The following is a 693-nucleotide window of genomic DNA, read 5'->3' as shown; positions in this document are numbered from 1 at the left end:
TCCTATTCTTTTTGTATTGGTACCGGGAACCACACGGCACCTACAGATGTTATAGCTATGAATTATGGTAAATGTGTGTAAATCGTTTTTTATCCAAAACTAAAGATAAGTGGAAGTTATTCCAAACAATTTAATATTAATCGAATTTCTACTTCAGTGACCCATTAAAATCAAGTTCATATATGTATATAATCACGTCTATATCTTGCCAACAGTCTTGAAATGACTGATAAGCCACGTTCAACTGTCTCGCTTAATGATAGAATTGAGATTGAAATAGAGACAGGTTGCTAGCCTATTGCCTAATAGAAGAATCCCAAGTTTATAAGCCTATTCCTTAGTCGCCTTTTAGGACATCGCTTGGAACGAGATAGAGTGACCCTTTTCTTTTTTAATTGGTGCCGGTAACCACACGGCCCAAACACAGCATAAATCAAGTTTAATTTTAAATACACTACTAAATCAAATCAACTCAACCGTTTTTGAAATCAAGAGCACTTCAAATAGTGTTGAAAGCCTATTTAAAATACGGTTTTAGGTTTGAAACCGGCCCTCCAACACGTTTCCCGTGTGAGTTTCCGGTCCGACATAATTTCCGGACGATACGCTCCGTCCGGTTATCGGCCGTTTGTTCCCATAACCTCATTTTTATATGTGTAAATGTGTGGTCTTAAGCATATAGTATTAAGGAGC

Source organism: Amyelois transitella, chromosome 9 (assembly GCF_032362555.1).
Source record: "Amyelois transitella isolate CPQ chromosome 9, ilAmyTran1.1, whole genome shotgun sequence".
Taxonomy (NCBI): Eukaryota; Metazoa; Arthropoda; class Insecta; order Lepidoptera; family Pyralidae; genus Amyelois; species Amyelois transitella.
This window is presented reverse-complemented; position numbering follows the sequence as displayed.